The 14,511-nt window shown below is 44.6% G+C and overlaps 1 protein-coding gene across 36 annotated transcripts in view; it reads left to right on the top strand.

Annotated features, from left to right (window-relative positions):
- The window catches only part of MAP2 (microtubule associated protein 2), a 226,993-nt gene that overhangs the window by 81,275 nt on the left and 131,207 nt on the right, over positions 1-14,511 (top strand). For 34 of the 36 annotated variants that reach the window (XM_061459052.1, XM_061459161.1, XM_061459114.1 and 31 more), the window contains exon 3: positions 9,364-9,429. The exons of 1 other annotated variant lie outside the window; for it this stretch is intronic. The gene's annotated coding sequence lies outside the window, so the exon portion shown is untranslated. Of the gene's footprint in view, positions 1-8,776; positions 9,005-9,363; positions 9,430-14,511 lie in introns of those variants that run through there. One more of the 36 variants, XM_061459061.1, reaches the window with a different exon arrangement.

Below are 14,511 nucleotides of genomic sequence, written 5' to 3' on the forward strand. Positions count from 1 at the left end.
CTGGCACTTCTCCTGCTGAGACATCACCACCAACAAAGAAAATGGAATAATTATCCCAGTGTTTTCGGGACAGCATGCCCATTAGGATAAATAAAACCATGATTTGTCTCTTTTTTTTTGCCCACAGTAAGCCTTTCCTGCCAAGCAACTGCCTAGCTACTTACTCCTGATTTGTCTAGTTACGTATTTGAGGCCTCAGCTCTCAGTGATATTCAGTCTTTCACTTTCTTGGTTTCATGATTTCAGATCAGGAAGGTGCTTTGCAGCATGCTGCCATGAACTCAGTTGTTGAAGATGCTTACCTAAGTGTGACAAGCTCATCCCAACTTGGGCTCAGACCCCAGTTTTGTAGGTGCAAAATCAGGAGAGAATGACGTGAAATGCTGGGACTCATTACTCACCATTGTGTATTGCCAGCAGTATGTTTTCAGTTGTGCTCTTGTCCTGTAGGTGCTTGTAAACTACTTGTTTAGTTCTTCAAAGTCTTTGCAAGGATGAGGTTTAACTGACTGGTTTATCATTTCCCACGGCTTCAAGAGAGCAGGCCATGTTTGATCGTCTCTAGGGTCTGTGCTGAAACCTTAAATGCTCCTCTTGAGTCAAGGAGGATTCACAGAATATTCTGAGCTGCATCTATCTTGTATTGAGTGTTTCTTAAGCTGCTCTTTCCTATCCTGACCCGAGGTTCTGCAGCTCCTTAAAACTAATTGCATGCAGTGCTGCTGACTGCTGATCTTACTTGTGAAAATTGAGGCAGATGTTGGGTATGTCAAGTCATGCCCTTCTGAGCATCATCTTTGCTGGGCCTCGCTGCTGAACCATGACTTGCCCCATCCGCTTTTCACATCGTATTTAATCTTTTTTGGTTGCCTTTTCTGTTCCTTTCTAATTGTAATTCATTTTGGTCCTTAGCTTTCTGATCATATTCCTGTGCTTTCGCTGTCTCTTAGTTACATGATGTTTGCCTCTGTTTTTTGTATGATTTTTATTTGAGTATTCAGGCTCTTAGAAAGCTTAGTGTATTCTTCCTCTGTGCTGGTAGAGTTTGTTGTTAAAGCTGCTTAACTCTCCTATATCTGTCTCTCCTTTCTGGTTCTGTGTTTCTCAGGAGCCTTGCACAGAGCATAAACCCTCATCTTTCGAGCTGCCCATGCTTTCTTCTGTTGTCTGCCAATGTGAAATAGTCCAAATAAACACAGGCAGGATGGTAGAGAAGCTGAGACTGGCAGTTTCTTTCACTGTTCTCACCTCTGCCTTCTCTCACTTTTAGCTCCACATCATATTTGCATTGGTGCCCTAATGTTGCTGAACAGTACCAACCATTGAATACAGCCTAAACCAATGTCTGGATGACTTACAGTAGCAAGAATTCCTGTGTCAGTTGTTGAAATGGCAGGACAAATTGCCTGACTTACCGGCATTGCTGTTGTTTGGGCCCATCATCTGAAATACCATTGATGTACTACTTCACCTAAAAGAAGGTCACATCCCTTAAGGTATATCAGATAAGTTCCAAGGTCCTTCATTTATCTGAAACTCCATTTTTCCTAATGACTTTCTTGTTTTCCATCCCATTCTGGTAAACCAGATTTGACTATAATCACATTACACCTCCCAAAAATCTCCCTGGTGATGGCGATTGGATGTGGCACTGTTCACTTCATCCCCTGAGCTCATGGGCAGTGTAACTGAGTGCTGTTAAACAGCTCCTCCTGCTTTTCATCCTCAAGGCAACTACCTGGTGGAGATGTAATTCTCCTGTACAAAGAGGTTAAAAATCATTTTGGACAGTGCTGTGAGACCAGGGTCAATGAAACCTGCATTTAAGTTACCCAATCCAAGTCTCCAGTTGTTGATCCAGTCTTGATGCAGCAAATGCTGTGGATTCAGTGGAGCGGTGGCTAACTTAAATGTGTGTAAGCAAAGAGGGATTCGCATCATTATGTTAACCACAGGAAATCTGTTTTTATGGTGATGAAACAAGAATCAATCGCAAGAAGCTAATGAATTAGCCTGCAATATATCTGCTAAGTTCATTTCTCTGTAAATGCAACAGACTCCATTAAGGAGCCTTTTGCAGAGGAGTCTTCTGCATAGACAGGGTCTGTAACATGCAGTGCATGCACTGACAGGCGTCCTCGCCTTTAGCTGAAGCTTTTCAAGAGTGCGTGCGAAATACAAGATCTGATCCAAATGCACTGAAGTCAAGGAAGGGCTTCTGGTGGGTTTAGCTGGGCTTCTTCACAGAGGTTAAAGTGGCCATCAGTTATTGGTTTTACTGGAAGCTGTTGGACAGCACATATGCATGCAAAGGACCTGGATGGCCATACGATGAGGGAGTAAGCTGTGGTATAATGTTAGCATGGTGTCCACGTGGTTCAAGCTGACTGTCGGGAGCATCCTCATAAGGCAGCTTTTGTTGTCTCCTCTTTGGAGCGAGGACAGAGCTGCTTCCCCTCCCCGTGGCTCAGGGGCTGGCAGCTCTACCGCAGGTTTCTGCCTGACTGCCTTCCTTACATAAAGTCTGCTAAGTGAGAAGCTGTTCAAACCAATTCTGCTCCATGTTACTACATGTTACTGCAATCACTATTGCTTGTCTGGTTTTGCTGTCGAGGAAAAGCAGCGAGTTGTTAGGGCTGACCGATTTTTAAACCAATTTCTTGAAGGAAAGTGTGAACACGGGAGGAAGTAACTAACTGGGGGCTTCTAGGAAGGCGGCACTCAGCTGCTAGGGAAGGTATCTCTAGGAAATGATTGATCTTTAGATTGACTTACAAAAGCGAAGGAGCAAATACCTTTTCTCTGAAAGGAATCACAGATACAGACCCATTTCAGGAAAACCTCTCTTTTCCATACTGCATTTCACTACTTGCCAACGTCCCACATTGTCCTAAATGTGAACGGGATTTAAATCAAAATACTATCCAAAACCTATGATTAGACAAAACAGAGGAATTTGTGCATTCTACATTGCAGTCACTGCTTTATAGATGGTCAGGGCCATGCCAGCTCAGAGTTCATCTTCAAATTACGTGTCATGCCAAATCTGAATCAACAAATGATTCATGAATTTAAAATATTTTACTTATAAATTTAATACAGAATAATAAGTAAAACTTCTGCTGTGAGGTATGACATGGCAGCTAATTTAAAACATTAGGTTACATGGTTAAATGAAGTACATGCTGACATTTGAATAACTCCTGCCACAGTAGCTGTGATATTTTACTGGAAGCAAGTTTTTGTCTTGATTCATCACCCCACTGGTAGGTGAGGAGAGAGAAGAGATGAGAAGAAGCGGTAGGGTTTGTATCTGCATTATTTTCTTAGTCATAAGCCATGTGATAGGACAGAGAAACACTCAGTGTGTCTCTAAGCTGCACATGTCATGCCAGGCTTTCACGTGGACAAGGGCTGTGTGTACTCAAGGGCTACCAGAGCACTGTGGCTAAGTTGAGGTTAAGGCTGGGGTTAAAGAGAGTGGTACCAACTCTCTCAGGAGTTCAGTCTCTCAGGAGACATTCTAGGCAGAAGTGTAATGGGGAAGTTGACCATGGTTTTCGGCATTAGCTGGTGGGTTTGCATCCCTCAGCTTTAGGAGCTTGGTTTAAACATCTCTCAATAGCATGAATTTGTGTGTTGAGCAATCGGTTTCCTTCTGTCTGCAAGCAGAGAGTGAAGGGCAGTATTGCCCCTCAAAGCAGGATGAAGCTGTGGAGGAAGGACTAACGCAGATGAGTAAGTAACACAGTGCTCAATGGATGTCATGCAGCACACATCTCTGTGTCCTTTACCTGTTGGGAAGAGGCAAGGGTTGTTGTAGGGAGGTATCAGAAAGGGGAGATGGAAGAAGGATGAGTGAAGAAGAGAAGGCAGTGATGGAAGCGAAAGGGGAAGAGCAGGAAACACAGAACAGGAAGAGTGAGGATGAAGCAGCAACTGGAAACTGCCAGCTACCTGCCTCTATCTTTTGTTGACTCTGACAGAGTCTGTCTATCTCTTATTGGTGTGTGAGGGAGGATTTGTACTATTCCCTGAAAGCGTGCCCTCTGTTGCTTGCTGTGGCTATAACGCTACAGCTACTACTTCGTGTGGTAATGCAAACTCATGCAGATTAGCTCCCTTCAGGAAGCAGAATTAAAGATGAAACAAACATTAAAAAGAAGAATAAGCCCACATCTTTCACTTACAAGTTTAAACTAATAATGAATCCATTGTTGACACTTGAGAATGTCAGAGAGGAGCTTTGTGTTAGCTCGTGTCATCTTTGAGGCACCTAACACTACAGTGTTGACTGTCTGTCTCGCAGCCTCACGATGTTGTGCTCATGGGTGTGTGCAGTGCAGTGATTTTGGGGGAAGTCATGGCACTCTCAGGTGTCACTGGTTTCTGCAAGAGTGTTGGTGCTATTGATTACTTCCAATATTGCAGGCTCCAGGAACCACCTGAAAATGGAAATTGTCTTCCAGAACCAGTTGGGAAATCACTGGGACCAGTGTGTTGGTGGCAAGGCACTTGCAGGCTGAGATGATGAGGACGCATCAGATGAGTTTCGTGATGTTTCAGTATTTCTCAAGAGATGGAGGTTTTATTCTGCTGTGTCAGAATATGGAATGTAACCACTTATTTTTGTCTTTACTTCTTGTTTTCCCTCTGTGGATGCATTTTGAGCTTGGGGTGTTTTACCCAACTGACACTGGCCCCCCAGAAGCAGTGGGCTGAACAAGCGGAGAGGCTGTTCCCCTCCACCTGCAGTACCCAGTGCAGAGGTGATGGCTTATTATGGGGGTTTTATGCAGAAGATTGCATTGCAGCTTTTAACAGTAACAACACCAAATGCATACAAGGGACTAACAAACACCTTTCATGAATTTTGCTTTCTTGTTCTTTTGGTCTCACTGGGTCTCCGATCTGGAAACCAAGGATTTCCCAAGGAAACCCAAGAATGTGCTTATCTGGTAGCTTCAAAGGGTTCTGTGCAGAATTGGTTGTTCTGAAATGCAGGCCTGGGAGGATTTGAATATCCTACATCTTCCAGCTTGATTTCGGTGACATGCTGGCAGAGGACGAAATGGAAATAGGAGATCCTTTCTCGGTATTCCTCATATCTATTATTTAGTTAAGGAGAGACAGCTTGGATTCCCAAAAGAGAGATCATGCCTAAAAACATCTGTCTGAAAGGTTTCAAACAAATAAGCTAAGATAGGAGAAAGGGAAGACATCATTTGCCTGAGTTTAGAAGGGTTGTTTCTAGAACCGTGCTACACAAAAGCCTGTGTTGTGTCAGTTTCTGGTTTAATGGTTGCTGTGGTACTTGGCATGGAGGGATGCATTTGCATGGATGCTGGGAAAGGACAGTGTCACCAGTACAGGCCTGTTTTATTGGTGGCTGGGAGGAAGGAGATGTTCAAATCTGCTGTGGAAACAAAGATGGGGGCACCACTGGTGTGAAAGAAATGATGCAGTTGAACAGGCTCTGGAGGGGCTGTTGCGTGAGGTGGATACATCAGGTAGTGCACGCTTGTTTTCTGGGGGTCAGGCCAGCCCCTGCATCCTGAAAGCTTCTAACCTGCCTTGAAGTCCTTTGCACCTTGTTACCCACAAGAGCTGCTCACTCAGCCTGTGGCTTTTCCCAAATCCTCTGTTATCAGTAACCATAGATACAGATGGTGACTCCAGCCTCAGCTTTCCTCACTGTGTAGCCCCAGTGAAAGAGCCAGTCTGCTGTACTGTGTGTGTCTCCAGGATTCATTAATGCCGTGATATCCTGGTTTTTGCCTCTCAAGGAAGTGGAGGTGGGGAAGGCCAGGTTGTCCCTCAGATGGCTAATAAAGTAGGATAGTCTGATGTTGATTACTGTTGCAGAAGAATAGGCAACACTTACAGAGTCTGGTGAAGCATCTGTCTCCTCTCAAGCTCTCCAGAGCCATCCATCCCCAGCACGGTTCTGAGTGGTAAGACAATAGTGAATAAAGAAGTAAATTCCCTGTTCCAGGGCTATTTTTACCAGAGTGGTGCAGTTTCTGTTCAGTAGACTTACTCTTTATAATCTACATCACTGATGATACCAGTTGCTATTTAAGGCAGTGCATAAAATGTTCCCCCATTCTTTGCTTAAAAAGAAGCAACCAGCCTCCAAGTCCTTTGTTAAAGGTTATCAGGGTTTTGGCAGTGGCTTGGGTGGAAACATCTGAGGTTCTAGGAGGGTCTTCCAGCTTGGCTTGGCAACTGAGGCTCCGTGTTTCATCATGACAACAAGGAGGATGCTGCCGCTACCCCCTTTTGTGGTTTGGCTCTTTTAAGTGACCCGTTATAACAGAAGCTGTCTCCTGTTCTGCCCAGCACTTTGCACAGAGGGGCCCAGTATGCAGCCAGATTTTCTAAGCTCTCCTACAATGCAGTAATGAAACTGAGTGCACTGTCATGCGTGAATGTCAGAATTAAAGAGAAAAGCCCACCTGAACCTGCTGCAAGGGTTTTTAGAGTTTAGACCAGGTTTTTGAAGTCACAGTCTTCCCACATCCTTTGCTGAGACTGTAGATGTCTTTATGCCTCTTTGAGAGCTATGGCACTGAAAACAATGCTGCAGAGCATGAGTTCATCATTTAAAAGTTTGCAGGACATTGCCTTGTCAACTTCCTGATGTTTGTGTTTTCTTTTTGCTCACAAGTATTCCTGTTTCACTGTGTCGGACTGCATTAATTGTGTGTGATGAGTTTGCTTTGTAGCTGATGCTGCTTTCCTGTCTGAGCCAGGAAAGCATGCGGTTAGATCTCTAAGGATGAGAGTTCTCTGTGTTCCAGCATTTACCTGGATTAGGCCCTTCATCCCTGTCTCCTCCTGTGCCTTTTGTCTTGTCAAAAATTCTTTTATAGAAGTATGAAAATACAAATTGTAGGGCAGCCAGAACAAACTCGATCATTAAGATTGTTTCCTTTTTGCATTATCTTATGATGAAACCATTTGTCATGGGCTGTTTTGGCAGATTGGGTGCCTGGAAATGCTTGCATGGGCAGAGTGAAGGCGGTATGGATGGTTGGATGAAGATTCAACCAAGGGCTCCAGTATGGTAATATGTATCAATCCCTTGGGAACCACTTGAGGTCCGTTAGGAGCATCTGAGAGAAACTAGAGGACAGTTTTCAGCACTTCATGATACCCTTTTACCACCCCAGCAACGTGGTGCTCATTCTGGACCTCCCAGAGCTCCTGGTTGCTCTGGGGCAAGGGTGGCTGGTGGAGGGGAGCTGTGGAAGTGAGGAGGGGATGGCAGCAGTGCTGTGAACAAGCACCAACTGTTAAATGGTGGAGCTGGGGAAGACGAGGGCAGGCTTAGAGTTTCCTTGGTTTCTGCAGAGGAAGAGCTCTGCAGTGGGAGGTTTGGCAGCAGCAGGCACCCTTCTGATGAGTCATGGGAGGCTTTCTCAGAGGAGAGGTCCAAGATTTGCACTAGTGCTGCTCTTGCTCATTTTTTCCCTTCCTTCTGAAGGCCTTTTGCCACCACACGTTACCTTCTCCACCACCAGCCCTGTCCCATGCAGGCTGGATTTAGGGGCTATATTCCTCCATTTCGTTGTCCTCTTCACTGTTATGGTGGTTTAGAGAGTGTGGGGAAAAATATCTGGTCAGGACAGATGCTTTTAAGACAGTAGGATCTGTTTATAGCAATGAGGGTGGAACTTGTGGTTGATGCAAAGTTTGATGGGTCTGTGAAAAGTCATCTTCTCGTGGTTGGAGGGGGAAGCAAAAGGGAATCTATTCCCTTTGCAGCCTTCCACCCTGACAGGGAGAGAAGCCCTGGAGATCCGTGGGAGGTTTGTTACTCCTTCCTGCCATCCCCTTGTCCCTCTCAAAGGTGAATAGGGCTTGTTGCCCTCTCCCAGACTTTGTGACAGAGAGATGTTTCCTTCCCTTGTTGACATCCTTCCATCTCAAGAACTCTGCTGTCACAGGGACTGAGAAACACCAGCTTGCTGCTGGAAACTGGATCTAGTTGGCTTCATGTTCCTCCATCCCTTCTCTGCTGCCCCTCTCCAGCCATGCTGGGTCTTCTCCCAAAACACTGCCTGATTTCCCAATGCACAGGTCCCTTCTCCTGCTCAGATTAACGTTGGTCTGGAGAAAGCCTCAGAAGGAGGTGAGATTGAGGCAGATGATGGCTGAATAGTGGCAGTAAAACTGCACCCCTCACAGCAGCCCCTTTGCAAGCTGAACTGTGCAGTGAGCTCTGCTCCTCTCATGTATTGGTCCTAAAGGATCCCTGCAGTCCTGCAGCACTTCTGCATTTTCCCTGGTTTTATTTCCCTGTTGGTGGCTTAAATAACAGCATACCCGAGCTGATTCCAACATGTGAACAGAAGTGCTAGATAGAAAAATAAAGGGGGAAGAGAGAATTGCCCTCCTAATCCATAATGCAGAAAATGCTAAATCCCTCAAGACCTCCTTTTCAGCGTGTACCATCCCTAAAACCTGTTTAGGATTTGGATCGGCATCGCAGCGGAGACCGGGTGTGCTGCTGCCTGTGTGCAGTGCCTGCCTGTGTGTGCTTGGCAGCAGCACAAAAGAAACCAGTTGATGATATCTGCAGGATTAAAGGCCCAGTTCCTGGGGACACACTTGGTTGGATGCAATTAAAATGCCTGTCGGGCATTCAATACCAGCACCCCCTTGACAAACTGCTTCAGCAGCCGTGAGGTGCAGCATCCTATTGTAAGTGGATGATGGCGGAGCTGGCTGGTTTGTCATCATTCTGGAAATTTCTGTGGCCAGTGAACTCCCTCTTCCTCTCCCACTCACCCTCTTTTCCTTTTCACCACTGCGGGGACTTCTTCTAATTTGCAGTTTTCCTTTTCCTGACGTACACATGGTAGAGACAAGCTGGTGGCTTGCAGACTGCGTCTGTCTGGGCATAGGCAGCGAGCCGATGGATAACAACACTCCATGAGAATGATTATGCAGCAGTTATTTAAGGATAGGCTTTTGGGGTATGGCAGCGTGTGAGCTGGTAATGATTTTCCTTTAGAATTGTCAGCTTTGTTTGCTTGTTGAGGATTGATTTGAAAGAGTTTATCCCTTTATGCTGTAGCTTTCTGGGTTTGGTCTGCTTGTAGGTTAAATTCTATAGCGGTGCACACTGAATGAATTAAAATGTATAGGTAATAAACTTCTGTAGCTCTGTTTATAAATCTATTTGATGCATACATTATATGCATATACCTTCATAAACACCTTCTTGTCTGGCTATCTTTATGCATCTGTGTCTTTGTATAATAGACAAAACCCTTCTTATAGCTGAAAACTGTTTGCCAGAAAAAATAAGTATTTTCAGGGGTTTTTTTGCTCATGTTTGTTTTATATTAACAGATTCTCTGGTATATAGTCTTGGTCGTGACTCACTGATTGGAATCTGCTTGTTCACAGATCAAAAAGGTAGGACACCTCTGTGTTTGAATGTGATTTTGGGAATGGGGGAATGAGCATGATACAGGGTTTGGGCTGGGTTTTTTGGTGTTTAGTTTTTACTTCTATTTAAACAATACCTGTTATTCTGCGTTGTTTTTCCTGCATTTTGTCAAGCTGTGTTTTGTTGCAGCTTTGCATAGGTTTTCAAATAGCTTTGGCAGGCTCTGTGAAGTTATTTTTGCTGTGTACGCGTATGCTCTTGCTGTTTAATTAGTCCTTTCAGCTGCAGCTACCGAAGGGTGAGATACAGACCTGGGTGCTTGTCAGTTGTCTTGGGTCAGTATAGTGAGGGTGCAAAACTGCCTTTGGTTATATCAGATGTGGGTTGTTTCAGTATTGAGTTTAGCATTGGCAAGAGCAGGGTTAAAATCACTGCTTGTCTCAGAGCAGATAGGATCTATCGGCACACAGCAGAAAGCATAGTGGAGGTTTCATACTGGATCTCTTTCCCGGAGGAGGGAAACTTCTTTTAACCCCTTCATTGCTGCCCCAAACCCACATGTGTGTCAGCTCAGGGTTTAATGCACAGCATTTCAACAGCCAGGCAGGGCTGGAAGAGCCACTGACGGCTTCTTGACATATCACCGGCGCTGCAGAAGTGATTTCTCTCTGTCACAATGAAGCAAACAGACTGGGGAGTTTTGACAGTGTCATTGCTAGTTCCTGGGAGAAGCAGTTTGTTATCCTCTTTCCCCCAATATCTTCTGGGTTTGGTTCCTTGCTGTAAAGGAAACTGTGAGATAAAACCCTGCAGAATAAAAACACATTCATTTTTTGGTATTAAACTTAGAGATGTGTGAAGCGGTTGGGTAATGCTTGTCTCATTGGTTTGCAATGGGGACTGTGCCCTTAAAAATATATAAACACACCCCAATGTCAGGAATGAAAATCTGGTCCCTGCACCTCTCTGGAGAGAAGGAAAGGTGTATCCATCATATATTAACTTCTGAGGTGCCAATTCTCACCCAATAGCTTCCAAACTGTGTGTGTTCTTCCCCGGTGTCCTACAGGTGATTGTAGTCCTTAGCTCTACATGTAGACCTGGAGGGAATATGTGTGTTTGTAGGGCAGCAGTCAAAATCTTTGTGTGTTTTAGTCTGGAGTTCCAGGGTGCCTCTTGGAAACCTGGTAAACCAGGAGTAATGATCACCCTGTGAGAAAGCCTGCTCTCCTGGAAGAGCCAGTCTGGATCCCCAGGCAAGCAGGAACCCCAAACCAGAACAGCAGCACTGGCAAGGACATGGGTCACTGCTAGCAGTAATGCATCCCTCTGGAATATGACGAGTAATCAATTTTATGGCAATAAATTACTAGGGCTGATTGATAGATGCTGTTCCTGCGGGAAAGCATTTGTGGTATTTTCAGGCTATGCTCTCTCCTGTTTTTACATACGATTCTATTCCTTGTTTTCCTCTTCTACACATCTTTGTTTTCTCAGTCCTTGTATTTTTTCTGTCCTTGGCAGAAGGCTTCTTACCTGATAGGTTTTCCTGGCTAAATAAAATACTTCAAAGGAATACTTTACCTGTTAGTTTTAATTAGCTGCTTTTAATTTCCTCCTGGTATCAGTTACCACTAAAGTGAAGTGAAAACCTGAAGTAAATAGCATATAAAATGCTTTAATTCTTGAGAAACACATTCAGCGATCTGTTTCTAGCTACGAACAACCATTCTTCCCTCTACTTCTAATTTCACTTCCATTATCCAAGGGCAGCAAGCCAAGCTGCAGTCTGATTTCATTAATGTTTTGCAAACTCTGTCTCAAGGACTAGCACTGCTTGCTGGGCTTGCTGTCAGGATCCGAGATTTTGCTGCAGCACAGGGAAGGGGCAAGGAGCTCTCCCAGATAGAAGTGATGGCATTGTGAGCAGGCAAGTAGAACTGCCTGGGTTTTACAGTATCAGTGGGTAATGAGTCAGATTTGTTGACTATGTGATCCCCTCAGATGAATGCTTTTCATCTCCTATGGGGCTGTCTCCTGTGCACAGCATCTTACCAGTCCTCTCTGGTCTCCTGAAACCAAAGAAAGGGTGTTAGCTATTTGTTAAGAGATCAGAGGTGGCGAGGAGGTTTGTATTTTTAATAAACAATACCTCTATATTTTACACCTGTGATTTATCAGTCATTTTAACTTCCTCCTCTGATCTGGGCTTTTAAGATTCACATTACAAATCATTCCTTCAGGCTGCAAAGAAGAAAATGAGATGTTATGCTGGCAAAAATGGAAATGATTTCAAGCAATGTAATTTTCTTGAAGTAGAGGTAAGGGGTACTTATGCTGTAAGAAGAGAAATAATTCCATATTGGCAGGACTTAAAGATCCTGTGGCCTCAGGGGTAGCAGACTATGGCTTGGAATACCAAAAGAAAAACACTGTGTTAGCTGATACAGAAAGGCAACAGGAGCCAGAGCGTACAGTGGCAGGGAGGTGTGTTGGGTTACAGTCTGTGGACTCTAGGGCATGCACCCAGAATGACGTGATGTTTGGCACTGGCCTTCATTTAAACAATCACATGGTGACCACACATGCAGGAGACATTAAGAAGCGCTGTGTGGCATCAGTTCATCACCAGGAAGCAGCAGCAGGGAGCGAGCCTGGGACTCTGTCTAGCTCTGGCCCGAGATCATCACCCCTTCTTTAACGCCACGTGTTAGACAGCCCTGTTAGAGCATGTGCCATGGAGGTAAGCAGGGAGTTTGTTTTGCAGCTGTTCTAGGCTGGGTCTCAACATTCTCAGTTTTACTAAGGTTAAGGTTAGGTTACCAGTATTAACGTTGTCTTGTCCTGTGCTTACATGAAACAAGTATTTTTTCTGAGCACCAGAATAAATGGTTTTGGCTTTCCTGTCGATTTAGAATCATAGAAGGGCTTCGGTTGGAAGGGACCTTAAAGCTCATCCAGTTCCAATCCCTGCTGTGGGCAGGGACACCTTCCACTAGAGCAGGTTGCTCCAAGCCCCTGTGTCCAACCTGGCCTTGAACACTGCCAGGGATGGGGCAGCCACAGCTTCTCTGGGCACCCTGTGCCAGCGCCTCAGCACCCTCACAGGGAAGAGCTTCTGCCTTAAATCCATCCTGAACTTCTCCTGTTTCAGTTTGAAATTAAGTTGAATTTAAGTTAATTCAGTTGAAATTAAGATCTGTGTCTTGTGCTTGAAGAAAACTTCTTAGTGAAGATTTTCCTGCTGCTCTGTTGATTACAAAGTCTGTCTTCTTGGCGGATTTTTCAGTGGCAAATAGGGGTCCTATGTTATGGCTTTCCTTCCAGTTGCGACATGAGGGGAGGGTCACTTGCAGGGTCTGTCTTTTCTCCTTGGATGTATGTTTTCATATGACTTGTAGGAAGACAGTTATCTCTGCTTCTGCATCAAAGCAGGCTGAAATTGTTAATGGACTAAAAAATTATAGCTGGGGAGAACATAATCCACATAAAACCGGTTTTCTGTGAGTAAGACTGGAGCTAATGGTCCTGATGAAAATTTGTTTTCCCATGGGTTTATGTCTTGTGTCCTCCCCTACCACTTTTTCCCTTACTTTGGCACCAGAGTACCCCAGTTTCTCTGTGGCCCTTCTGTCAGCTGGGCAGGACACGGCATGTGCTATAGCTGCTCTGGGGTGCTGGCTGCCTATCATGTGCATGTACTGCCAGCTTGGAAGATCAAAGGCATCAGGTGGTGAGGTTACGTCAATGCTTTCTTCATTTCAGGGAAGGGAGCACTCATTACAGCTTAGGTTTTCATTTCTAGGAAGAAAATACGATTGTCCTTTGCTCTCTGTCAAGCTATGTTTAAATAGTGAGTGAGGGACAGTTAGACAGCAGAAGTTGGGTTTAGTAACTTTAGGAAGGACCCTTTATAACCTGTCAAGAAAATAATGACCATTAAAGTGCAGAAATCCACTGAAAGGTGAAGTGGATCAGGAGTTCAGCTGACATAGTCTCAGCTGGAGGATGGGGTGATGAAGTGCAGGCCTATAGTTGAAGGCTGTGTAGGCTGCCATGTTCATTTCTGCAAGTTTGTGTCTTCTTTTCTTTGTGTGTAAAGCAAAGCAATGCCAATGTACCCATCATTAGGGGTATTCATCGGCTTTACAAAATGATTGAGATCCTTGGTGAGAGGAAGCTGCATGTGTGCAAAATTGCATCATGAGATGTGTTATGGTGTTTTTTGTTGTGAGTGCAGTAGCAAAGGTGGCTGTGGTATTACTGTAGTAGCAGGACCAGTGAGAATGAAAAGACTTGATTTCTCCCACATTCACCATCAACTTGACTCTTTCTTCCTGTGGAAGTGAAGCTCTTTGCTGTGAAGAATTGCATCGTAAACATACAGGTCTGCAATGACTTTTAATATGATAATGAACAGATGGCAATCAATACACCTGTCCCATTTGATACAAAGGGTATCTATTTCCCTATGGACACTTGTGCTACCATACCAAAGCTGGGAAATGCCAGCAGCATCTGGTAGGGAAAAACCTCTATAGCAGCAGTGCTGCTGACTCATGCTTTACAACCCTGGAACATTCCCCAAAAAGCTGGAGATGCAGATTAGCTTCTTTTCCCTAGACTGATCAGGGAATTATTTGCCACCAAGTGAAGCCTCTGGATGGTTATGCCCTGCTGACGTTTTATGGAAGGAATTAGCATGGAGCTTGCGAGAAATAATGGCCAGTTTCTTTTAATGCAATGGGTGTCAGTCAGTGCTAAATCACAGGAGCTATTTACATTTGTTTTCTGAGTCATCCTGGTTCCTGCAATAAGGTGATTTTTCAGTATGTGTAGTTAGTAAATTGGGTTCATCTTTCCTTTTTCCTCCTTGGTGTACATATTTGCTCTTAAAAATGCAAATGTATGCCCTAATTGGCTGAAAGGAAGTGACTCGGATTTAAGGAAGTGCCTGTCTTTAGCCTTTTAATCATCAAGGGGAAGAGGTTCATGACTGCTAGAGACAGGAATAGAGTGCAGTGGGGGGGGAGTGATCACAGAGCTGTGTATTAAAATGTCAGTATTAAACTCCCCATATCATTCAGTTCCACGTCTTTCTGGTTCCT

This window comes from Pezoporus flaviventris, unplaced genomic scaffold (genome assembly GCF_033815535.1).
Source record: "Pezoporus flaviventris isolate CSIRO_AGI_PZ_B2104156 unplaced genomic scaffold, CSIRO_AGI_Pfla_v1 ptg000001l, whole genome shotgun sequence".
Taxonomy (NCBI): Eukaryota; Metazoa; Chordata; class Aves; order Psittaciformes; family Psittacidae; genus Pezoporus; species Pezoporus flaviventris.